Below are 25,284 nucleotides of genomic sequence, written 5' to 3'. Positions count from 1 at the left end.
CATAGAAGTAAAGCATGCTGTTTCTTCTTTTCTATTGATAGATTGTTAAAATGTTCCACTTGCCAGTGATAGGATCAGAGCAAAATATTAACAATAATGTGTTTCAATGAAACACTTAAATATTTATATTATTCCAAGACACAATGTTATGTCGATTGGTATCTGTAAATCACACCATGAATCCATTACCCTCAATGGACCGGTGGTATTTGCAACCTTAACACTAATTATGGTACTTACTATATGAAGCAGACATGGGTTGTGTCAGTGGGCTGGGAGCTGCCCTAACCGATGTGTCAGTGATGGGCAAGTAAATATTTTGGCCCTGGCACTTATTTTCTTACAAATTAAAGGGAAAGTGCACTCAAAAATGTTATTGTCCCGATTGTTCGGTCATGTGTTTTTACGCATACTGTAATCGATAGTAAAAACCTTTCCTATGCATCTCACCTTAGTTTTCCTCACATTTACACATGCGAAAACAACAGGTTGGGCGCGGCCATCTTGCGCTAATCTTATCCGTTGATGCATTGCGCTAACTTCAAGTGCCCTCGCGGTGGTAAATCATATCACCCGCACCTGAAGCTGACATCACTAGACGCTTACGCCCCTTTTCACAAAGCCAATGCAGTCTCGTGTCAAGGTTCTCTGTGCGCAAGCTATTGACTTGTCTCCATGGAAATGGATGGACGCCTCTTCCCTCAATAAGCATAAACAGACCCCTTCTCATCAGACAACAAAGTTGATTTTTCAACCGTTTCACTGTTTTTTTTTTGATTGCCTGTGACTTGTTTCTGCTCTGTTCAGCTACTTTCTTAGCACAAAGCCCATGCAAACAGATACTTACAATAGCATTACTATTGATTTCAATTGTTACTTCCGTTTTATTAAAAAATGTGTCGTATAATGGCAACAATACAGCCCTACCAGTACGAGCTGGAGTATTCCGAGGAGGAAGTAATTGAAAGAGAAATATGCAGAGACGATGGGTAAATCGAACAATAGTTGGGAAGATGAATCATCGGAGCATGAGCCTGAGCCTAGTCGTATGGAAGACGTTTCCACCTGGTCTACCCGCAATCGCTGCAAAGTCATGTCAACCGAGGTGGAGAACTGCTGCTACAAACCCTGTATGCTCGGACTAGATATCAGAAGAAGACACACCACTGCTATGCGTTACCGAGCTGCATGACTTCAGGGCAGCCTGCCTCACAAGGTCCGTGTTGAGGATTATGATGGTGCTTATGCACAAACTTCACGCAACAGTTCGCCCACGCAATCCAAGTAACGAGTAAGTGTACTCTAGGTATTATGTTATTTTGACCACTGAGACGACTAACATTTCATGTTTGTCAAACACTATTTCTCTGTGTCCCAAACCTTTTTATGTTTTGAATGGGTGTTCACTTTTGTAATTTGTCTAGACTTCAAAGCCCAAGTTCATTTATCCATGAAGTAACTTTTGTAAGGGCAACACTGCCATAGAAATCAGGATGCATTTTAAAGTAATGGTGGTACACTTATATGGTTAATCCAATTACAGTATGTATTTTACTCCTACGTCCCGTCCCCTTTCCTCCATACTTTTGGGATATTCCGTCCTGTGGGACGGGACCAGGCCACTTTTTGCAAAAAAGCATCAAATTGAAAAATGTGTCCTTCTCCATAACCCTGCCCTCCCTAGCTCCGCCCCGTACATCGCCCTTCAGTCCTTTCTCTGCACGGTCAGGGCTGGGCGCACTTGCATCACTGAGAAGACTTTTCTTTTCCCATAGTCCTTCTCTCCTGCTCCGGTCTGCGGTCGCGTAGTCCTCCGTCTATGCCGGATCGTTTGGGATTTGTCTCTGGTTCCTCTTGCGAACGTCGCTTCACTAGGGCGGATCCCCATTGTCTCTGTTTGGAGTGTCTGGGACTGGATTACCGTTGCGACTCATGTTTCTACTGCGACTCCCTTTCATTCCGCGCACTCAACGTCGTCTTCGTCGGTGCGAGGAGATCTTCCAGAGAGGTCTTGCACCACATTTTCAACCCTTCGATGGAAAGAAGAGACGCCTGGTAAGTTCCTTACTTTTCAGGGCACCCCGGCCGGGGAACTCCTTCCCGGGGTCCTGCAGGTCGGGGAGGGGCTTCAAAAGCTCTGATACCAGGGTTTCCCCTGAGGTGCCTCACAGGCCTAATAGGTGTGCCAGGGTTTTCTCAGAGGCTTCCCGCGAGGGGCCTGCCAAGACCGGATCACGATCCGAGGTTCACCAATCAGGTGCTAATAGCCAGCAGAGGCTTTGGGTACCGGAGTTCGCTCCGAGGTCTCCTTGTCTGGAGCTTCCCATACAGACACCGGGGTAAGCCCTGAGGCCTCCGTTGAGGCTTTCTGTACCAATCCACGGTTCGAGGCCCCTCTCGGGGAGCTATAAAGACTGGACTCCGTTCTGAGGTTCCTCTCATCGAGGCTAAGGTGTGTACCGACAGAACTGAGAGACCCATTACGTTCTTGTCTGTGAGGTGGATTCCTCAACTTACCGGTTCTGTTGAGGGGGCACAGGGAGAAATTGCTGACCACGTCTCCTCTGTTACCAGCTTGGACGAGGTTCCTCTCTTAGAGGCTAATTCGAGGGATCACGTCAGGATGTCTAGTAAAGATCCCATACCCCATAGTACGGGCTCTGCCGAGGATCCTTGTGTCAAGGCTAAAGTTTCGATCAAGTCCCCTGACCAGTCTGTGGGGTTACCTGCCTCATCCACACGTGTCATGGCCACTTGCTCAGGATCACAGGAGCTGCACCATCAGGTGGAGGGAGCAAGGGGCACCATGGTTCACACACGTCCTTTTGGGACGTTTATACACTGGGGGCCCGGTTGGACTCAGTCCTGGCGCCTCATGGAGAAACATAAGCAAGACTCTTATTATGGGCAGGAGTGCTTGCAGCATAGCAAGACTCTTTTATTATGGGCAGGAGTTCTTTCAAGAACTTTCCACTTGTGTGCAATCAGTCCGGGTGTGGCTTTCTATCTTCAGCTGCACGTGCAACTTCAAGGAGTGGCAGGGTGTGGCAAGCAGAACTGAGCTAGTGGGCGTGGCCTTAAAAACTCAACTATAAAAACCAGCCCAACCCCAAGGCGCACGCTTCGCGTTAATCTGCAGTCGCATGCAGCGAAACGCTTCCCGCCGCCTGGGTTAAGTAGCACTTACCTTGGGAATCCAGTCTCCTGTCCATACGCTTACCTCCTGGAGTCAGCTTACACCTGCATTCTTCACCGCTGAGCCTGGCGTCCATTCTTCATCTTCCAGATCGCAGGACTTCAGTTCTGGACACGAAATCTTCTTCATCTCTGGCACGCAGAACTTCAACTCTTGGCACCGCAGCACAACATGTTCTTCATCTTCCGACACGCGGGACTTTGGCTCTCGGCTCTGCAGCTTCCACGAAGGCGGACCCTGTAAAAGGACAAAAGGCAAGGTTAGACATACGAACCTGCAGTTTAAGGTTGCGCTTGCAAAATTGTTTGCACTTGTTCTTAAAAGCTCAATTACCTGCTGCTGGACCGCCACGGGATCCTCTGCTCCTCATCCAGAGCCACCCTGGGCTCTGTTGCTCTGCTGGACCGCAATCACACCTATTTGGGGAGAAAGATAGACATTGTTACAGAGCTGACAACAGGCTGTAACAAGACAATATATCAAGACAAACAGAAAACAGAAAGACACTTGCTAGAAAGGCGTGGAATCGTCGCAGCTGGACTGGACACCACTTGGTCCTCCTTCTACATGCACCCCTGCCAGAAGTAGCAGGACGGAGAGTTCACCATTAATAAACTACTGGTAAGCCTTAATGGGACAATGCATGCTCACCACACTATGGGAGGAAGGGTTTTAGAGGGAATTCACTTGCAGGCCAGTAAACTTATGTCCTCTCATATCTACGCAGGAGCAAGGTTCCAATTCATCACAGCAGCCCACAGCCTATTTGCAGCGGGAGGAAGCAAATCGGGGAGGTCCTACTTCCTGAGAGGGCTGCAACCGTGCCCCAACTTCCCCGCAGAGACCAGGTGAGCGTAACAACATATGACGCAGTTCTCCTCAGATGCTCACAAAATTCTTCCCTCAGACCCACGCTATCAACGGCGGGTGCTGGGAGCCTTCTTTTTGGTGGACAACCTTGTCCACGTGACAGTGTAAATCTGTTCTGCCCTTCCTATGACTGGTGCGCTAGGATGCCACTACCGCATACGGTCTTGCTTCCTCCTACTTCTGCCCCACTGGTCTATGTAGACCCCGTTGGTGGCGGGCCCTCTTGGCAGCCTTCCTTACTATGTTTGTGGGGGTATGCCCCTCATGAGCGCCCTATGCCCATCCCAGTACCTAAAGTTTCGGCAGAGGATGCCTTTTTTGGGAAATTTCAGAGTCTTATGAACACTGATCCCATGAGGGAGTAATTTAAAGGCATTTTTAGGGAGATCTACCTTCTGGTGCTGCATCCTGCCCCGGGAGTTCCAGTCATGGCACCTGTCGCCCTGGCAGCGGTACCACCTCTACCTCCTGGGCCGCCTCCACCTCTTCCGCCTATGCCTCCGTTGTCTCCGGTTGACAAGATTCCAGCAGAGCGAGACGTCAATTTGACACTGGTCGCATCGCAACCGGTGGATCCTGACATTCGGGACGACTCTCAGGCAGACCAGGATAGTGAGGACCAGCCCTGCTCTGTCGGAGCATTCCATGACCGGGTTCTGGACATGATATCACTCCTTGACATACAAGTACCTGAGGCACCCGCCCCGCAAGGAAGGGGTGCTTTCGGGGGCGCTCACCTTGTCTCCACAGGAGCGCACCAGCTCTTCCTTCAGAAGGGCATTCTGGCCGAGGCCTGCAAAGTCTGGGATAAACCCACCCTGTGCTACAAATAAATAAGAGAATTGACGCCTGTTACAGGCTTCACACCTCAGAGGAAGTAGCCTTGGCGTCATGTCCGCTCCCTTCCTCAACAGTGGTTGCGGCCGCCACTCTGCAATCCAAGCCGGCCTCTGCGACCTCTGCTGCTGCAGCTCAAGTTCTGGCCAAGGAAGACAATTTGCTCGACTCCTTGGCCAAGAAAGTTTTTTCCAACTCAGCGCTGCAATTGCGTCAGGCTAACGCAGAGCTCATTTTGGCGGCAGCGAATATGAAACTGTGGAGGGATTTGGTGAACTTCCAGGAGTTAATTCCAGAAGACAAGCTGGAAGACTTTAAAGGTGGTTTGTCAGACACCAGGATATTGGCGCTTGATATGCTGGAGGCTGCTGCGCACAATGTTGACACCTCAGCTCGAAGCCTCATGTTGGGGGTGGACACCTCTCATGAAGCTTGGCTTCATGCAACTAAGCTTTCGAAAGGAGGTCCAAGATAAAGTTCTGGACCTGCCTTTTGATGGCAAAGAGTTGTTTCATTCTTCAATGGATGACGAAGTTACAAAGACTAAGGCGAGCACGCAAACTGCCAAGTCTCTGTCAGTGCTAGTGAAGCCCCCAGCCAAAGCTCAGAGATCTGGATCCCAGTCTCAGTCCTCCTCAGGCTTCAAAGGGTTCCAGGACCACAGGTCACACAGAGCTGATCCTCCGACAGGTAGCTCCCACCGGAGACAGCAACGGGGTCGATTTTTCTCTCGGTCTTCAACTTCCTCATCAGGGACAGGTAGTCTCTCCGCCGAAAAGTCTGCAAAATGATATTTTTTTGCGCTCGCACCAGACTCCAGTGGGAGGACGAATCTCGTCTCATCTGGAGGCATGGCAAACCATCACCAAAGACCAGTGGGTTTTGTCCATTGCTCGGGTGGGCTTCCGCTTGCTCCTCCCCCCTACCCCACCCTCCAATCCTCCCTTTCAGCAGTCGGGACTCCCTCCCTCAGAGACGAGGTCCAGAAGCTTCTAGATCTCAAGGCGGTAGAACCCGTTCCCCTAGTGGAACAAGGAGCGGGGTTGTACTCTCGTCTGTTCACGGTGCCCAAACCCAACCAGGCTGGCCCACGCACCATCCTAGACCTTTCCCAGTTCAACCTTTCTCTTCCCCAAGAGAAATTCAAGATGATCACGTCCGGCCAAATAAAGTCCTCTCTTCAGAAGGGCGACTGGCTCAGCGTTGTGGACCTTCAGGACGCATAAATGCATATGCTGATCTGGAGCCCGCATCAGAAATATCTGTGGTTCTCCCTGGGAGAAGAGCACTTCCAATTTCGAGTGCTCCCTTTTGGTCTCAACTCAGTGCTGCATGTCTTCACGAAGATGATGTTGGTCATCGCGGCTTTTCTTCAGCTACAGGGTATTCATGTACATCCATATTTGCACAACTGGCTTCTGCGCAGTCCTTGTCCAGTGAAAGCCTCGAGCAACCTTCAGTCTCTCCTCCAGCTCCTGTTCTGCCTTGGGCTGCAGGTGAACTGGTGGAAATCCTCCATGACGATCTCTCAGGACCTGATATTCCTGGGTTTCCGTTGGAACACGATTAACTGCAGAGTGTACCTGACTGTGGACAGGATGGCGGATCTGTTGACCACGTGTCAGGTTTTCATTCAGTCAGAGAGCATGTCGGCCTGGTGGTTCCAGAGGCTTCTAGGCCTCATAGCTTTGTGCGTGTTTGCTCTTCCCCTTGATCGTCTCAAGATGCGACTCACGCAGATGGCTCTTCGGAGCTCCTGGCTTCTGGCAATGGACCCAGACACCAAAATGATTCCGGTTCCACCCTGCATGTTGACAGATCTCCTATGGTGGTCATCTACCAGCAGTCTGTCAGTGGGTGCTCCTTTTCAGGAGCCCTCCCCTCAAATGACCATTACGACGGACTCCTCCCTTATTGGGTGGGAGCAACGTTGGATCATCTTCAGGTTTTCAACCTATGGTCGCCACAGGACAGACAATTTCACATAATTTATCTGGAGCTTCTGGCGATTTTCCTGGCGCTCAAAGCTTTCAAGCCAGTGATTGTGAACAAAGTGGTCCGCACCCGCACAGACAATGCGGTATCCATGTTTTACATCAACAAGCAAGGGGATACCAGGCCCCCTCCTCTTTGTAGATCTAGCCATTCAGATTTGGGGATGGGCGATTCAGCACAGTGTTTGGCTGCTGGCGGTGCATATTCTGGGCCAACTGAATGTGACTGCAGACTCTCTCAGCCGACGAGCTGTGGTCAGCTACGAGTGGGAACTAAACATTGAGATCCTCTGTGACCTTTTTCGCCATTGGGGCACTCCAGAAGTGGACCTCTTTGCGACGTCATCAAGCAGGAAACTTCCTCTTTATGCTTCCAGGAACGGGCTCAGAGCTTCTTCCCTGGGGGATGCTCTTGAGATTCCGTGGCACAACATGAGGGCCTTCGCCTTCCCGCCTCTTCCTCTGATTCACCGGCGCTATTCAAGCTCAGGAACACAACGAATTGCTCTCTCTTGTTCATAGTCCCTTGGTGGCCAGCCATATTCTGGTTTTCGGAGCTTCAGCATTTGTCAGTCTGCTCACCGAGCAGGCTTCCGCTGATTCCCAACCTGCTTCACCAGAGCGGTCAGCATTTGTGGCACCCCTCCCCACAAACATTCAGCTTGGCGGACTGATGCCTGAGTTCAAATCCTTAGAAACTTTCAACTTGACCGCGGTTAATATGCGTATTATCCAGGCGGCTAGAAAACCTTCGACAAGATCTCAGTATAGGGACAAATGGCTCCGGTTCTGTCACTGGTGTTTAGCTAAGCAGCTGGACCCCAGAGAAGCTACCATCGACACGGTCCTGTCATTTGTTTCTCATCTGGCAACTTCAGGCATACATGTCTTGTCTTGTAGGACTTATTTGTCGGCTATCGCTGCTTACCTGTCCACGGACTCTTGGTCTTTTTCATTGACAAACCCTGTCATTAAAAGACAGTTTGCAGGTCTATTGCATCTTTATCCACCTGTGCGCAACACGCATCCAAAGTGGGAATTGAATGTGGTCCTCACTGCCTTAATATTTTGAGCCCATGGCTACGGTGGACTTAAAGTTCCTTTTGTGGAAAATGGCTTTTCTGATTGCGGTGACTTCGGCAAGGCGTGTAAGCGAGCTTCAGGTCTTGTCTGCAGAACATCCATTCCTCACCTTTCATAAGGATAAGGTTGTCCTCTGGACTAATCCTCTTTCCTTCTAAAGGTGGTATCCGATTTTCATCTGAACCAGTCTATTTCCTTACACGTGTTCTTTCCAGACTCGGCCTCAGATGCCGAGAGGGTATTGCATAATTTGGATGTCAGACGAGCTCTAAAGTTTTATTTGGACAGAACATCTAAACGTAGCTCTTCCCAGCTTTTAGTGACCTTCGGAGATCCGAAAGGAAAGCAGGCCTCAAAAGCAACTACTCCCGATGGATTGCTTCCTGTATTTCAGAGGCGTATAGCATTCAGGGCCTTCAGCCTCCAAAAGGAATTCATGCCCATCTTGTGCGGGGCAAAGCAGCTGCTGTTGCCTTCCAGAAATATGTTCCCTGGAAACCATTGCCAGAGCAGTTACGTGGGCTTCCCCATCAGCTTTTTGTAAGCATTACTGCTTAGACCTGAGCTCCAGAGCCGATGCTCAATTCGGGCAGGCAGTTCTTAAAAACCTCTTTCAGTAAAGGAGTTCCATCCACCCGTTTTCCTGTGAGGAGTGGTTGGTAATCTCCCAAAAGTATGGATGAAAGGGGACGGGACGTAGGAGTGTAACAAAGTTACTCACCGTAGTGACTACCTTACTCCTAGTCCATAGTCACCTTTCCTCCATACGCCCGCCGTTCCCTCTAAAAAGTATCCTCTATTATTGCTTTAATGGCCTCAGACCTGGCAATACAAAAGGACTGAAGGGCGATGGACAGGGCGGAGCTAAGGAGGGCGGGATACGACCGCGTGCTGTATCCCGCGTAAAAAGAGAAGGATGACACATTTTTCCATTTAATGCTTTTTTACAAAAAGCGCTCTGGTCCCGTCCCACAGGACGGAATGTCCCAAAAGTGCGGAGGAAAGGGGACTATGGACTAGGGGTAAGGTAGTCACTACGGTGAGTAACTTTGTTATTCTCTTCCATAGGTGATACAGGCTGGTGGCCTACCGTTCATTTACATGGTGGCTTAGATTCCACGTTTGACGAGTAATACCCGCCTGTGTCGTTGGAGCCATTTGTGCCAAATTCTCCAGTGACAGCAGACAGTACGGGGGATTTTCACACACTGTGCTGCAACCTCATGTATACATTTTGTAGTTTGTTTGTGCCATCAACATCAACAAACTAAATAAAATACAAATGAGCATATACGAATAGTTGTTTCAATTTTTCAGTGAATCAAGAATACGCTCACTCATTTATGAGGGACATGAAAGAATAGTTGGTGCCCTTTCGTGCTCACCGCTTCCGCAACAATCCATCCCCCCTCCATTATACTCCACTCCTGTACTGGGTGGATGGTGTACAAACACCATGTACACTTCAAAGGGGATCTTCTGCACAGTGAACAATGTTCTCATGGCCTCCCCATAACCAGTGTCTCCAGGCTCCCCTCTTCAAGACCCCACATAAGTGTGTCTCCCTTCTACGGTGTTCTGGGCCTTTTGCGCTTGCCTCATGCCCATCCATCCCCCCTCCAGTATCAATGTACCAGTATCACTGATGACATTATAACTAGGGTGCACATTCTTATTTTTATTTCATGAACAATTTCATTTAAACATTGTCAGTAAAATAACATGATAACATATCTCTCTACAATTAAAAGTCTAAAATATCTACATATGAGTCACAAGAGGTTAGAGCCAAAAAAATGATAATCTTCATGCCCATAAGGGTCAATAAATACCAAGTGGCCCCAACCCCAACATAAAATATCAACAAATACAACATATGACCAAATCACATAAAAATAAAAGCGACTGCTTAGTCCTGCCTTTTACCTCGATGATGGGGCAGCCTAGGGGGCACATGAAGAGTTGGGATTGAACACTAAGGGCTGGTGGAGGCTCATGTGGCGCTTTGATGATGCTCTGTGGGTCAATCAGTCAGCTGGGCTCATTGGATTGGCATGCTGTACCGGACGGCTCTCAGAGTGATACAAATGCACCACAAGATACATTGTTTGGTGGCTCACATGTTCAGGATTGATGATTGACTTTGGAATGTCTGCCTGGTACTTCAAAATGAGGGCACAGGATTGGGGGTGTGTATCACAAATAGGGGGTCAGGTCGCAAGCGGTGCATATCATAGTGATAGTAAGCTTTGTTGCAGAGGTTGGGGTCAGTTTATCTAAACACCATTATTTAGTATCTCTTGGTCGGCCCTGGCATGGTGGGCGGAGGGTGGGGGAGGTATAGAGCCCATCTAAAACACAGTTTTGTGTTGCACGCGGGGACGGGGTCTCATAAATGGTTCTTTTTAACATACATTCATCACATTACAATTATAAACTTCATGAAACGTGATTACATTATCATCACTACATGGTTCAGTACTTTTGTTAATATAAAACTCAAAAAGGTGATTCGTGCACACGTGCATTTTACATTTCACATTAGTTTCTGCTTTTCTATTACTACTGTCTATTTCCACAACACACATAATATACAATATAATATAGTCTAATACATTTTGTTTTAGACAAACAAGTCTTATCCATCAACAATTGCATTTAGACACTTTTCATAAGAAAGGACTATGCACTGTAATTCGTTGCAGTTACGCTATTACCCTTTAACGTGGAGGGACACTTCACGGGATAAAACCGTTCTCAGATACTGTGTTAAAGCGGATTTACAACTGCACATCAAAACATAGGGCACTGGAGCTGAAAGTGGATGGTACTCAACTGTGGGTCGTTATCAGTTGATCATGCAAAATTAGGGGCTAAGGGGGTAGTGTTCTTTTATGGCCTGGGTCTGCATACCAACCATGCCTTGAGCTGGGCCATTGCCGCGTCAGTGAGGCAAGGCGGAAAGCAGAAGATACAGTGTAAAGTTTGTTTTGTTCGCGCAGCCAATCTCCCATGAGAAACGGACTGCAGCAGAGATGACAGAGGGTAGGAGGTGGGGGAGTTGCTGGCTCACTGTACACTCAAGGCGGAGAGCTGCAGGCCTGCTGTCTGATCCCAATGCTAACCTGCCATTGAACGAACACAAAACAGAGTCGGTGGGCACACAAGATGGAGTCTTAATGGGTTGTAATTTAGGCTGGTCACAAGGGTTACAGTTCACTGGTGACATTCCTACACAGGTGCTCTGTGGGCGGGGCCCTACCCCAATAGCAGTCGTGCCAAAATGTGATCAGGAAGTGCACATGACTCGGAATGCATGGGGGGGAAGGGCTTCGCGACCCCTCCTCCCCTACAAGTGGCATTCAATGCAGTACCCACCTGTGAGCGAAAACCATTCTGAAATCGGGAGAGTATGTTGTTGTGATTTATGTGCTGTTGAGGCTGTCTAAGAAGCAAGATGGCGCACTCGGAGCAAGTACTGGTTAAGTACTGCTCGGCTTACTTGGCGTCTCTCCTGGGCGTTGGATCCTTCTTGCTTCGCGAGAAAAACGATTGGGAGGCATGAGCCCTTTAAGAAGGTGACGCACTGTGGACTGAGTGTTCAGCAGTATCTGGACTTTGTGTGGACTTTATGTGGACCTTGGTCCTTGGACTTTGTGTGGACTTGTTTTGATTCTTGATTTTTTCTGTCCTTCCTGCAGATCTCCACCCTCCCTCGCGACCAGATTTGTCCATTCCATATAAACAGCGTACACGTGCACTCGCGCGTGCGCACTCAGAGCAAGTACTGGTTAAGTACTTCTTGGCTGTTAGCTGCGCAGCCAGCGGCCGCGGTGACCGCTTACGGTTATTCTCTGCCTGAGTGGTCGGCAAAGCATACTTTTTACCTCTAACAGTTCTGTGTAGTAAGTACTTCTTTCCTCCAGGTTTACTTGTATGGCGTACTCTTTAAAGACTGGTATGCCTGTGAATATGAATGCTTTGCAAAATGGTTTGGCTACCCCACTTACTCGCACCTTATGCGCTTCTCACAAATCCATAACACTGACCCCAGTCAACTTGGCCTCTGCCATGAAGGGGTGTTCCATGCCAGTTTTGTCTCTACCAATCGACAATATACCAAGGGTTTTTCTTCCCTCTGTTCCAGCAGATTGATCGCAACCTACGTGCGGCCCAAACTTTTCTTTTCATCCTCTTTCAGATCACACTATGCTCCATACCCCTCTTCCCCGACTTTCTCTTCCTACGATAAAACCTGTGAGCTCTATGGCGCCCCAGACCTCTTCCCCTTGTCCTGATTCCGATCTTTCTCTATATGCGAGCCAATGCGAGTCACCAACCTCTATGTTTGTTGACTCGTCTTGTGCTCAGATAAATGCGCCAGACTCCGCTTCCACTTCAGGCTCCCCAACAGCGTCTTTTGTCTACTACACCCCACGGAGAGCACACGACTTGGCGCCTCATGGTCCAGTCCCTCCCATCCCACCCCCTCCTCAGTCTTCTCCTACACTTGATGTTACATTGGCTGCCATGAACCTCAACTTGCAGAGCCTTTTTAAGCTATATAAAGGACTAGATGCAAACATTTCTAATCAATCCACCCAAACCCAACAAGTCCTGTCTTTACTAGAAACTCTAGTTCGACACTCTGAGCCTACCCCTCAAGATGATATAAATGAAGATTTTGTACCTATGGATAACGTCTCAATTATAACCATAGGCTCCCCTGTGCCCCAGCAATCTTCCCATGCTCCTGCTCTACCTTTATTCAAGGATGTTATTACTCCAGAGGCGGAGTATGATGGTGCTGTCCATGTTCCACCATCTCATGATTCCTGGATAAGTCTTCCCAGCACGCCGGTCACCAATGAACTCTCTTCGTCCATATCCCCTTTGCCGGCCGCAAGTCCAATTGAGGCCGCAACTTCAATTTCACATTCAACCGTCCCAGCCAAAAAAGGTACCAAGGTGTCTCATCCTCTAAGTAAAAAGAAAAAAAATCACATTACTTTGAGACTTCCTAAACAAACCATTGAAATCCTTTTTTCATACTTTAAAATCAAGGTCAGAAAAAAATAAGTCAATTGAAGAAGCAGCTCTTGCAACCCAAATCTCAAATAAAGAAACGTTGACTACTCTACCACTCAGAGATGACCTAAAAGAGTCTACTCCTCCGCTGCAAGGTCCAGTGGTCCCTCCAATAGCTGCTCCAAATCTCCTGTCCTATACACCCCTAGATGCCTTAATTCGAGAGTTGGATCACACAAACTCATTGAAAGCAGTTAAACATGTTACAAATACAGTCACAAATATATCTGTGCCGATAGGCAGAAAAAAAAATAATCCTGTTGTTTCCACTACAAAGAGCACAAAGAGGTCACTGATCTTGCAATTGATCTACTACGTAAGGTGGTAGACTCTTACTTAGCACTACGAACCCAGCCAACTGCAGTTGTCCCTATCCAAGTGCTCAGTGGGCTGGATCCTCAACTGCATCAATGGCTTCTTCCGAGTGCTGCTCGAATGAATGTATGTGATTCTCAACATCTACCTCCGCCCAGTAGCATTGGTCACCCCTTTGCACTCCGGCCCATGGATGTCAATCACCTCTGTCGAAAACCTGACGATCTGACCACCAATTCCAGTACACAAGGCGCCCCTGCAATGGTATCCAGACATCATTCCTCAAACAATCTGAAATGCCATTCTCTAATTTTAAAATGCTGAGAAGGTAGTTTCAGAACCTATGACCTCAACAGACGCAGTGTCCTAAACATCTTTTCAGAGGTAGTTGAATTAGAAGATATCTCTTCCAGCGATATCGAACAGATCGAGTTCATTTCTGACTCTACATGTTCGGTGGTGCGTCTGTGGATTCCCTCGGGGATCATTTTAAATACATTCTGGAAGTCACAAATACAGCTCTTCAATATGGGTTTTCTTTGGGCTCAAGTTCTAGCCCGTATGCATGTAAGAAATGATTTAAAACAAGCAGCTCCCAATATGTACAAGAATGAAGTAATTACGAGAACAACCAATCTTGATTATCCTTACATATCATAACCATTAGTAAAACCTACAGAGTGCTGCTTTACCATTGCAAGCTGGAATACGCGGGGACACTCACACCTGCAAGTTTCCATATCCAAGTTTCTTGTAGAATACGATGTTATAGCGCTACAGGAAACTCGGCTTACACAATCGCCTTTATGGAATAATCATGAGATTGCTTTGTTGCCAGCCATTGCAGGAACCAAAGGCCGTCCCTCTTCGGGCCTCCTAGTGGGGGTCAATATGTCTAAGGGTATTTCTGTTGTGCCCTTGGGATTCTGTTACTGCCTATATACAACTTGTAAAAATTTCATTTCCACCTCATGTGTTAGCACTGATCAACATCTACCGCAATCCTCTTCGGTTGACAGATACTGCCTTTTATGCCGGTATGACTAGACTTCTTGACCATAATCACCCCCTGAAGTAACAGACACAATCATTGTTGGAGACCTCAATCTTAACGGCCTACATCCTAAAGGCAAAAATAATCTTGCCAAAGCTAATCGCTGGTCTTCGTTCATGTTGGAACGCAATTTTCATATGGTTAATGGCTCCAAACGAGGCGACATACCGTTTCGACCTACCTGGCGAAGGGAAACTACGAGCAGCATTATTGACTATATGTATATTCCCACCAACCTGAGCGGCCTTGTACAATCATTTGAAACCATATCCCAATTGCATAGCGACCATATTCTGCTAGCATTAGAAATCAATTGGACTCGTGAACCATCTGATAAAAAAAGGTTACCTCTGGATTTTATAGTCAATAATGCTAAAACACGTTTTCGTTGGTCGCATACTGATTTAATAGCCCTCTCTAATTTGGTTAACTATAATAACAATTCTGTGACCCCAACTCAATATACAAATCTATTAATTTCTTTTAAGAATCCAACGAAAATCACTAGTCGCCGAGGGCATTTACATTGTCACTCCATCAATCCTTTAGTCAAAGCCAGAAAGAATGAATATCAACGAGAAAAGAAACGTATTTGTAAACTGAATCAGCCTTCCCTGAACCAACAGTTGTGAACTGCAAAATGCAGATACCATCACTGGATGCGACAATATCGAGCCCAAATTCTGCAGCATGATAGTGAAAAAATGCTTAGATTAATTGCAAACAAAAACACCGCTGAGACCTGGGCCGTATTTAATCAGTGTGCCCAGCAGACCCAACCTTTAATGCAGGCTCACAACTTCACTGAGGCACAATGGATGCATCACTATGCAAAACTGTATGCAGATCCTAGTTTTTCCAACCTTGCTCATCGACCAGAGGGTCAGGAAAGTAGGATATTGGAATGTTCTGCTACCATCTTAGAAGAATATATTAAGCATATTAGTTCATCAAGAGCCATGGGCCCTGATGGCCTTAGCAACTTTATGTTCAAATCCAACCCCTCCATGTGGGCAAACATTTTGAATGATCTATTTCAACAGATTATTGCAGCGCGCTGCATCCCTCTCTCATGGAAAACTTACATTAGAGTGCCTATTCACAAGAAAGGTGACCGGACTCTGCCCCATAACTATAGACCCATTGCGCTTCTAGACGCTCCTGGAAAGCTTTTTGGTAAATTAATCCTTTGTGATTTTAACACCTTGACAAAGTCTACTAACAGAAGAGATCCATTTCAGATGAGATTTTTAGCAGGCAGGGGCACTAACATCAACTTGCTCTGCCTTAATGCAGTCAAATTTCAAGCACAGGCATCCAAACAGGCAATTTACTTTGTCTTTGTCGATCTCCATATGGCCTTTGATGCCATCTCTCGTCCCCTTCTGTTCTCTAAACTAAAAATAGACAGCTGCCCTCATACATTATACCAAATCATTCAATCTTTACATTGTGAAACATCCATTCCTATTAGATTAACTTTAGGAGGGTTGTTGTCTATGGCAATTCCAACTGCACGTGGCCTTAAACAAGGTTGTCTACTTGCCTCTGTGATTTTTAATTATTTCATGCATGATGTACGACAAGTCTTTGAAGTGATACCGTCAGATTCACCCAAACTGAATAATATTCAGATCCAGACTCTCATGTATGCTGATGATCTGGAAGTGGACGGATCGTTCCTATATTTTACAACATCTGCTCTCAGCATGGCCCATATGGATCACCGATTATTGTGACATAGATAGAAAAATCATATTTTGATTGGCTAGATTGTGCATATGGCGCTTTAATTTCAAACAGGTATTTTTATAGGCATTGCAAATAGTCATTTTCTTCTCATGGTAGACCATCGGGCATAAATTACTAGATTTTAAATGTCTCAAAGCCTGTTTTTTTAGCGTTTTGCCCCGATAATCTCCATGCTAAAAGGTTGCGCATATATTCTGCATTTGGGCTAAATTAGCCAGCGCAATTTTAATTATTTCTAAATGACTCTTTACTACTTGTAGCGAGAAAAAATAATAACCTACATTATCATTAGCTATCAATTGATTATTAATCATTGGGATTAATTTGTCACAAAGATAGGAGTTCCATCGTAAAGACAGGCCAGGGCAATCACATTCCAGTAAAGTGAGATTAGAATCCCTCGACAAAACCACCAGCACCTGTTGGATTGTCACAGATATAATCAAATGGTCTCCCAGACCGGGATTCAAAATGTTTACTGGATTACAGAGACTAAGTAAGTTACACAATACTGCAAAGTAGTCTATACAAGAACATTTTGAAGCACTCTTCCAGGTCACAAAATGATTCCGAGGGTCAAAACTCAGAAAGAAAATATCCCACTGTGCAAGGGATTCCGTCCAACGGGATCCCCGCTCCCTAGAAGAAGAAAGATCCTCCCTAGGTTGAATGAAGGAAGAGATTGAAGCTGAGTATAGGCAGCAGGCGTTAAAGTCACCGCCTATAATGATTCTTGAATCAGGATTCAGAAGCAATGCCTCTTCCAATATCTTTGAAAGGTGACCATACATTTGATCCAACCGTATACGAACCGGATTCCAATAAATTGAAATCATAACATAGGAAGACTCAAATTCATCGCAAAGGGATAGAGAAATGTTTAAGATCTCAGGTGACCTTGCCACGATTTGAGATCTGACAGCAACACTGTTATTGATTAAAATTGCCACCCCCCCGTAGGGCCTTCCAGAGATACCCCTTTGTGCTTGAACAAAAAATGCAGAGAAACCATTAATTGAAAGTCCTGTCGACTCATGGTTTCTTGGCAAAAGATAATATCATATAATTTTGATGGAGAAGAAGAGTTACACCAAGCAAACAAGTTAGAAAAGCCACATGAATTCCATGAGGTAATTTTCAGGCAGGGTTGGCTAGATTTTTGTAAAAGGCCCTTTGTCAGTATTTAAGCTCTCAGCCAATGAACCCAGCCATGACCAATCTTTACTGATCTTTGAAAGAGCCGCAAGTTGGGTAATCACCACCAAATCCGGTAGATTGGCAACAACCGCTCTGGCATCACTGGAATTAGCTTTGGGTACAATAGCAACATAAGTTTCATTAAAAGCGATTGCCTCATCTTTAGAACCTAATAAATGCAGCGTTAAGCCAATCAAACTCAGATCAATTCTATGTGGCCAAATTAGTTTAGTGATAATGGTAGCTCAGAATTCACAAATCATATGATAATTATTTGTGGAAGGTAACGTAATCCATTCTATATCTTCTAAGACAAGAGTTCTTAATGCCAGAATTTTGTGAAAGGCCTGTAAAATGAAAGATCGATTGAGTTGCTTTTCCCCATTAATGCTAGGATTACTCAACCAACCAACAATGTTCAATGTATTTTCCGTAACAGACTCCTGACCAGGGAGATTAGATGGAGAAATCTCCACAGTGTTTGGTGGTGTAATATGTTGGTCTATCGTAGAGTTGCTACTCGGTTGTAAGGATTCTGTTGTTGTTTTAGTATTTATCAAAGTATTACCAGGTACATTTTTCACTATTGGCAATGAATTTGAAAGTTTCTCTGCTATTGCTAAGGGGTGAGATGAAGAAGAGTCTGCCACAACAGGTAGCTTCTTAGCTTCAGCAGATGGATCTGCCGAATTTGTTTTTTTATATGGAATCAGTTTATAAAACGTTGAGAGTTGTGTCTGTCATGGAACAACCAGGATGAGCATTTGTTCAGCTTGTGATGGTAAGTCTTGATAGCCACCATGCATAGTTGGACTTGTGTGTGGAATTAAGTTAACAGTTAGTAGCTATCCCAGGGGGTTTCACCCTAGGGTCAAGGCCAATCGAGCATAATAATAATAATATTTTGGCATTTATATAGGGCTACAAACACTCAGGTATCTGAGCGCTGCTTATTATTACCCATGGTGTGTGGTGCTCATTTATCGACCTCGGAAGGATGAAAGGCTGAGGCCCTGCCGGGATTCGAACCTGTGTTAACAAGCTCTTCACAGATGTCAAAGCGAGCGCTCTACTCGCTGTGCCACTTGACCTGAGCATGATGAACGGGAAGACTTTGTGTTTAGTTGGAGGGCGGCCTTACTTCCTTCAGTAAGCTTGGTTAAATCAATACTGTTTCTGCATTAAAAGAAGTACTAAATGTATTTACCACAGCCTTAGGTCCTTTACTGTTCGCAACTGTCAACTTTTTGGATTTTTGATGAAATGCTAGTTGAGCAGCTAGTCGACTTGCTTTGCGTTTTAATGCACGTAAATGTACGTGTTTTTGCTCCTGGATTAAAACTGAGTAGATGGACACGTTTCCAAAGTTATTTCAACAGCCTCTTGCCCTACACCATTTATTACTGCAGTTTCTGCTTCTTGCTCAGTCAAATTGGTAAGAGCAGAGGGGCTGTCTAGTTGCTCCAAACTGGGGGGGCATCAGCTTGATAGATTCACCATGGTGATCATTAGCACTAACTGACTCTCCAATTTGAAGAAAGAAGTGGATCTGATCAATTTTATCAGAATTAGCAAGGACTTTTTGACATAATTGCATGTAATCCATTGAGTGCGTAGGATGACTTTCAGCTTCTTCCCCCAAGAGCTTGTGCATAGGAACGCTTAAGAATATTAGAAGTGATTACTACATCGGATGTTTGTGTAGTTTGTTCAATCTTAACGCTCGCAGTTGTTTGTGAAGCTGTTGTAGATGTAGATAGAGGCTTGGCAATGGTCGGACTAGTCAGTGTTGTCCTAAGCCTGTCAGCACAAATAAAACCCTCAATTTTGTATAGTTTTGACAGGATGTCAGACATTGATGTTTTAGGTACCGGAGCCCATAGTGGGTGTAGTCATGACCCTTGTCTAATAGATTCAATATTCTTGTTAACATCAGAAAAGAAGATTCCAGGTTCTGCAAGTCTACCAAGGAGGGGGGGGGTGCCATTAATGATTGAAAAAATATGTATCGGTTCCTCTATATTCTTTGGCTCAGATATGTCCTGATAGAGAGCATCCAATTTGGGTGAACTTGCTGAAGGTGTCAGTAAAGCCGATTCAATAGCAGGAGCACCATGATGTAATATGGAATTGGCGGCTTCATTACCACCTCTAAGGTGATGGTGATGGACATGGGCATTCTCCACACCTCCTGCCAATGCAGTAACAGGCGTGGAGGGGCCGACAGATAGTCAGACTCTTTTTTCCAATTCTGATAATACTGCTGGGGCAAGGATTGATAGATCAGATGGATGACCTGTGGGGCATTCTGATGCAGTGACAGTAGGAACAGTGTAGGAGTTTTGATGCATAATTAAGAAACTTATCGGGGCGAGGTGTCCAAATCAAAAGCCCTTTGAAGGGAAAAAGAGTGGGAGTACAAGGTTGTTTTCGTGGGGAACTGGGGTTGGGCACACCTATGCGCAAAGGCTACTTCATGACAAATGGTATTGTTTTTGAGTGGCCTAGTGAAGGTAGTGGAGTTAGAGTTAGGTTGATTTAATTGCACCAGGGAGGAATCAATTTCTTATATGACAATGCATTAAACTAACGTCACTAGGGGATATAGGCGGAAGCATTGTTGAGTGCTTTCGATCTAAAGATTGACAAATACGGCCACTTCTTAAATTATTAGCCACAGTTACCAATTGTTCTTTAGGAGGCACAGTAGCTATATTCTCAATTGATTTCTCAAGGGAGGAGTAGAGTTAGAAACGACAACAATTATAGCACTTTTTACCAAACATATGTTTTAACTATATAAGTGATCATATAATTGTCTCAGTTCAACCTCACAGCATGCAGCATGAAGAGAAAATTCTGCACAGTTCAACAGACTATAAATAACAAGCAGTTACTGTTTGCTGTATAAGAATAGAATCTATCTCCGAACCCTAAGTGGGTTGTAAATTAGCATTCAAAGACAAGGAACAGGAACAACATTTTCCACTCAGCTGCAGGCTATCAAACGCCTAAACGGAAATCTGGCCGTAACCACTGCAACGCAGCGTTATTCACCACACCCCCAAACCCGTCTTTGAATAATATACATTGAAAATAACACTAGGGTTTTTAAACACAGTGTCGAGTCAGCCTGATTTGCAGATAGCTATCTGAAGTTGTAAACCAACAAAATCCAAAAAAGAAAAAAAACAATACAGTTTGATCAGATCTCGCACTCGAGTCGGATCCCGCACCGCCTGCACACCCGAACAGCCAAACAGCCAGTACACTTGGTGTACACTTTAGGTGCGCGTACCCTAGGCTGTTGTAGGGTTGGCGGGAGGCAGGGGGTGGGGCCAATATTACGATGCAAGCCGCCGGAAAAGAGGAAAAGAGGGACAGTTAGCAATGTGCCAATGGTTGTGCGAGTCACCACACAGTCCCAGAAAGTCACAGCAGAACTGCTGTGCTTCTGTCGTGAAGTAATGACAATATTTACTTGATGCAAAGTCTTCCGGTGTTTCGCCACGTTGAAAGCATCTGCCGCTTCCTCTTGCTTGAGTTGAGAAGCAAAAGCAGAGAGTTCCAGAAGCAACAGCCAAACAGCTAGTACACTTGGTGCACACTTCGGGTGCGCACATTCTAGCATTGGATTGGTGAGGGGCCTGCGGAACAGTTGATACTATATGGGAAATAAGATGATAATTGACCACCGTCTCTCCGTTGCTCTTGGCACACGTGGGTCAGCTGGGCTCATCTTCACAGTGTGAAGGTCAGGGCAAGGGAGCACACATCTTTCTAACTAAACTAAACTAACCAACAGGATCTGATAATGCAGAAATAATGGCACACATAAAATCTTGCATGAATAGGGGTAATCAGGTCACATGAGCTAATATATTGGCATTGTAACCATTACCTTTTTGGATTCTCTTTGATACCGCAAACGCCCCAAAGGTTTGATCTGCCATCTGGCCCGCTTGGGTCCTCATAAGATAGGTAGACGTTTGTTGTTTTTGGGGAAATATATTGCCACACAGGATTAGGGCTGTGGTGGGGGTCCTGGAGTGATCTGGGCACGGGAGGGTCAGATGGCATCAGCATGAAAGGAACTGGGGGGTTGGAGCTGGAGGGCTCTGGCCTGGTGGGGTGGGGGTTGAGAGGGCACGGGCAGTTTAGTGGAGATGAATGGGCACTTGGTTTATGACTTCTCACTGTCTCACGCTCTTCGCAGAGCACATTCTTTTGGAAATCATACTACAGGATTGTAACAAGGCATGGCTGGCTTCGGTGAGAACAGGGCTCATGCAGAGCTGGCAAGGAGGGGGCGATGGTGTGGTCTGGCTGTGCGAGGTGCTGGGGATGATGGATGAGAGCAGCATTTCTACATAGAGATGAATTTTCTGGACTAGAAAAGATGGCATTCGGGCTAGTTCAAAATGGTGTCTTATGGCTGAGCCAGGGGCTAAAAAGTATGGGTTATTTTCTATGGGATATGGTGCAACAGAATGCTGTGGGGGTGGCTATGCCTCCCCCATTGGTTATTACATATGGTATGTTTCTAGAGTGACGCAGTGGTGAGGGGGCAAGGATTGCCTCCTTACCAACAACGGTGCCCATTGTTCTCATGGCCGCCCCAGCACCAGTGTCTTCAGGTGTCACATATCACCCGTGGAAGCTATGGAGGAGATGGGCGATATGGAAGAAAGACTGAATTGTTCCGTTCAATGCACAGTGCGTTCTAGTCTTCCTTTAGTAGCTGCCTTAAAGACCTGCTAATGAAAAGCACCTGTGCGTTGCAACTTCCTTACTTTGTTTCCTCAAGTGAGTTTGCTTACGCTCCCTCCCGTATACCTTCCTCGCTTTTTCCACTACCTTGTTTGTTGTTTGTAAGTGGCTTTCCTTTCCACTTCGGCTCCTTCATTGCCTCCTCCCGCTCTGTGCGGGTTTCATGCTTCGCTGTGCACGGCATCTGTTGACGCAGTTGTGTGTGCCTCACTCACGGCCCCTCCTTCCTCTGCTGGGTTATTCTTGCCTGGTGTATCCGCATGCCACCCGGACCACTGCCTGGACAACCTCGGAGCTCTATTGGTGACACCAATGCATGCTGGTCATTGTAGTCATTCACCAGAATTGGCAATTGTCTACTACTGCAACATACCAGTGCATTCTGGTAATTGTAGGCGATAATTACCCACACCATTTCCATTGCTGGATTACTCCAAGAACTGCACCAACTACAACCCACCTTAACAAGACCTACCAGGGTTTTTCACCCAGCTTTTCCCTAGTTTGGGGTGGGCTCCCTGCTGCCGGGCAAATAGCCTTATAGGCAAAGTGGCCTCCAGGCGAGCACATCCTCATCACTTCAAACCCAAGGGCAAGACCGGCACCAAGTCGACAAGAATAGCCTGGAGAGAAAGTTAGAAGGAGAGTTCTACTGACGAACCTACTGAATCCCCCATAGAATCATCAGGTGAGGAGTGGGGTAGTGGTATAGACACTGTAATTGAACAACCTGTCAAACCTGAGACCAGGCTCCCCTCTTCAAGACCCTGGCCTGACAATCCACATAAGTGTGTGTACCTTCTGCAGTGTTCCGGGCATTTTGCGCTCGCCTCATGCCCATTCATCCCCCCTCCAGCATCAATGGCATTTCGCACATGCGGTCATACGCTCGCAAGGGGGCTGGGTGGGTGTGAACGGCCAAGGTTCCAAACACCATGTACACTTCAAAAGAGTTCTTCTGCACGGTGACCATTGTTCTCATGGCCTCCCCAGACCCAGTGTCTCCAGGCTCCCCTCTGCAAGACCCCGCCCCAGCAATCCACATAAGTGTGTCTCCCTTCTGCAGTGTTCCGGGCCTTTTGCACTCGCCTCATGACAATCCATCCCCTCTCCAGTATCAATGGCATTTCGCACCTGTGGCTATCCGCTCGCAAGGGGGGGCTGGGTGGGTGTGAACAGCCAAGGTGCCAAATACCATGTACACTTCAAAAGGGTTCTTCTGCACAGTGTCCATTGTTCTCATGGCCTCCCCCAGATGCAGGGTCTCCAGGCTCCTCTCTGCAAGACTCTGCAACAAACACGTCACACATTCACATACACACTCACTTTTCTAATCATTTATAAACACCTTGACATTTTACACGTGAACATCTCTGTACTCTGTAAGGTATCTGTTTATCGTGCAACTTGTTCCCTGGAAACTTGCTCCCATGCTTGCTGAAACGGCTTGTTTGTTCATCCAGGTAAGGGTGGTAGGTCACTGATTTACTTCTCTATATTCATCGATTGCTGATCTCCATTTTGTTTTCTATTTGCACCTATTGTACGGAGCATCGTAATGTTCATTTAGCTCAATGACTTGGCCATTGTCTAATGTTTCTAGTATTCTGATCTCGAAAAATAGCACATTGCATCAATGTCCATTGTAATAGAATGGAATCTTTCATGGTTCATGTTTGTAAGCATGTTCCCTTTTGATGCATGAAAGTACATTCAACGGACAAGTAACACGTTACGCTTTGCGGCATACCAATCATTTCTGTAAGACAGTTATCGCTTTGTTCATTCGACAAGGTTACACAGGGTTTCCAAATATTGCAAGGAGAGCTGTACTATAATTACATCAATCACATGCATACAGTATTTTTTTCCATTATTTATATGTATTTTTATACAGATCTTACCAACTTATCAAGAATGCCTGCTTGTATGGTTCTCGGTTGCCCTTCTATGAGCCATGCAAAAAGTATGGGCATGGTCTTGCATACATTCCTGAAGGATATCGATTTAATAATAAAATGGGTTAAATATTGTGGTTTTCCGGTGGACGAGATTGAAAGTAGAACCAAGGATGTCTTGAAGGACGTGAGGGCCAATTGATTCCGCATCTGCAGCTGGCACTTTACCAACGATATGTACGAACAATCCAAATACACAAAGCGTTGACCCATAATTCTTCGTAAATTGCTTCCAAATGCAATTCCAACCTCATGTATGCACACACTTCCCCTGGTGAGTCCTGAGTCCTACATGATGAATTAGCTGTCTATGTTGTTATGTAGGACGATGGGCTGCTTAAATAAGTACTATCTATGTTCTCTCGATCTAAATCTGGTAGGGTACAGAAATGGTAACTTCATGAACAGATTTGAGCTTTCTGTGTATATTTACTTCCACAGTCTTATTAAAGTTTCTATAGCTACCAGATTGTATTTAATTTTTACGATACTAAGTTTCGCTATACTAAATCGGTCCCCCATTTCTTGAGCCTCTAATAAATCAAGCAATTATGACTATTATAAAACAATGCCATAGTGCCCTTTAAAAGTTACATAATGTTTTCGTAATCAGTTGCTTGGCATGTCCCGTTTTTTGCGTAGAGCACAGTGATGGAAGCACAGACCCAAACAAGTGACGAAAACACTGACACGTCCAGTGTCCCATTGGTGAGTCCTATCGACATGCACAAAGTGATATTCTCGAGCGTTGGATCTGCCCTCATATCTAATACAACTTTAATTTTCCCTTGTACCACTTTATGGCAATGACCGGAAAATGAAGGAGGAAGATTCTGCATCAATTTCTTTTCCGAATTCATCATCAAGTTGACTTGCCTATCAAGTAAGTTTATTGTACTTGTCCTTTACAAGAATGTGTTATGCTTGCAGTTTGAAATAAAATGAAAATGTTTATGTGTGCTTTCGGTTGGTAACACTTAGTGGCATGTATGGGCTTCTCTCTTTATGTACCATCATCTGCATCAGTTTGTCTTAGTTGCATTTTGCTGTTTTAATCCGATCCGTACTGAAACAAGTACTGTCTTACAGGGGGATGCTCGAACTTCGACTACAACCACTTCCTACATTGCAACCGGTCCAGGGTATGAGGTATGCGTACTTACAGTTCCC

At 45.9% G+C, this 25,284-nt stretch overlaps 1 protein-coding gene across 6 annotated transcripts in view; it reads left to right on the top strand.

Moving 5' to 3' along the window:
• Positions 1–25,284, top strand: part of LOC138567454 (protein phosphatase inhibitor 2-like) — a 2,745,435-nt gene that overhangs the window by 2,639,185 nt on the left and 80,966 nt on the right. Inside the window, exons 3-5 of one of the 6 annotated variants that reach the window (XR_011302215.1) lie at positions 24,757–24,822; positions 24,938–24,997; positions 25,204–25,263. The exons of the other annotated variants lie outside the window; for them this stretch is intronic. The gene's annotated coding sequence lies outside the window, so the exon portion shown is untranslated. The remainder of the gene's footprint in view (positions 1–24,756; positions 24,823–24,937; positions 24,998–25,203; positions 25,264–25,284) is intronic. 6 annotated transcript variants of the gene reach the window in all.

This window comes from Ambystoma mexicanum, chromosome 1p, assembly GCF_040938575.1.
Source record: "Ambystoma mexicanum isolate Mex_15411 chromosome 1p, UKY_AmexF1_1, whole genome shotgun sequence".
NCBI lineage: Eukaryota > Metazoa > Chordata > Amphibia > Caudata > Ambystomatidae > Ambystoma > Ambystoma mexicanum.
Note: the sequence above shows the minus strand (reverse complement) of the source record. Positions and strands in the feature narration are given on the sequence as shown.